At 55.1% G+C, this 1294-nt stretch overlaps 1 protein-coding gene across 8 annotated transcripts in view; it reads right to left on the bottom strand.

The window, feature by feature from the left end:
- Positions 1-1294, bottom strand: part of TRIP12 (thyroid hormone receptor interactor 12) — a 154623-nt gene that overhangs the window by 152312 nt on the left and 1017 nt on the right. For 5 of the 8 annotated variants that reach the window (XM_010837013.1, XM_010837016.1, XM_010837014.1 and 2 more), the window contains exon 1: positions 995-1174. The exons of 1 other annotated variant lie outside the window; for it this stretch is intronic. The gene's annotated coding sequence lies outside the window, so the exon portion shown is untranslated. Of the gene's footprint in view, positions 1-994; positions 1176-1294 lie in introns of those variants that run through there. 2 more of the 8 variants (XM_010837015.1, XM_010837018.1) reach the window with 2 other exon arrangements.

Below are 1294 nucleotides of genomic sequence, written 5' to 3'. Positions count from 1 at the left end.
TCATTTTTACCAAATATAACCAAATTAAGACTTGTTTGTGATATAGGTCTGGTCTCAATAAACTTGGCCTGATGATTTCAGTTCAGGTCAGTTCAGTCACTCAGTCGTGTCCAACTCTTTGCAACCCCATGAACCACAGCACACCAGGTCTCCCTGACACATTCTGTCCCCCGCCAATTACCCGACGAAGCAATTAAACCATACCCACCACCAGATACCAGGCTTAAGCTAAACCTCCCCACAAAGTTAAAAAACAAACAAACAAACACGGCATTATCAAAAACAAACAAATCTGTCTTAAGGGTTCAGAAGCAGCCCCTTCCGTCCTCTCCTCGCCACACGGGGCACCCAATTCCCTCTCGTCCCCTTGTCCCCCCGCAGGAGTTCAAATGTCTAAGCTACCCCTCGACCTCCCGCCACGATTTGCCTGTGTGTTTAAATCTTTCTTTTTTTCCCCTTCTCCATCAAATGAAAAGATTTCGTTTATTTTTGAGGATGGGACCGACACGGAGAAAGGACAGGATGGGGGACGCTATCACCTCCGTTATTTGCACTCCCCTCTAACTTGTTCCACAACTGGAAACCCACTCACTGTGGAGGAGGATGGAGAGAGGGTGAACTGAACGGACAGACGTTATAATAGGTTTTATGTAATCCACATATAAATAAATTAATCGCCTGACGCGCTCTGAATACTAATACGACAGGAGTGACAACCGGTCCACCTCCCTCCCCACAGGTCCTAACCCCACCCCCACCCCCAATTTCCACGCCGATCAACGGAGAAGGATGCTCCGCTCCTCTCAGCCAAGTTTCCCGGCCTGTTTCACGCCGCCCCCCTCCCCGCGCCCTCCCCGCGTCCTCTCTCGGCGTCCCCTCTCCGTCAAGCCTCAACTTCCCACAGGCAGAAAAAACAACTGCCCAGCGGAGACCCCTCGTCTGCAGCCTCGGCCGCCCTCAACCGTCTCCCCCCACCGGCGGCCAGCAACCTTACTGCGGTCTAAAAGTCACTCCGGCCGCTCCCTCCTCTGACCCTCGCTTCCCACAACTGTTGTCACTCGAGCTGCTCCCTAGTTTCCATTTCCGGGCCGTTCCCTGGCCCCGGAGCCTCCCCTCTCCCAGTTTCCGGGCCCCCCATCCCATTTCCGGGGAACCCTGGCCGTCTTTCACACCCCCCCACCTGCACTTCCGGCCCCCCACTTTCTGTCTTCCTAGACGCCCTCCAAGCTCCAAAGCCCACTTCCGGCCCCCCCCCACACACACGACACCCGCCGGGTTCCCCCAGACCCCGCAC

Source organism: Bison bison, unplaced genomic scaffold (genome assembly GCF_000754665.1).
Source record: "Bison bison bison isolate TAMUID 2011002044 unplaced genomic scaffold, Bison_UMD1.0 scf7180017864068, whole genome shotgun sequence".
Lineage (NCBI taxonomy): Eukaryota > Metazoa > Chordata > Mammalia > Artiodactyla > Bovidae > Bison > Bison bison.
This window is presented reverse-complemented; position numbering and strand designations above follow the sequence as displayed.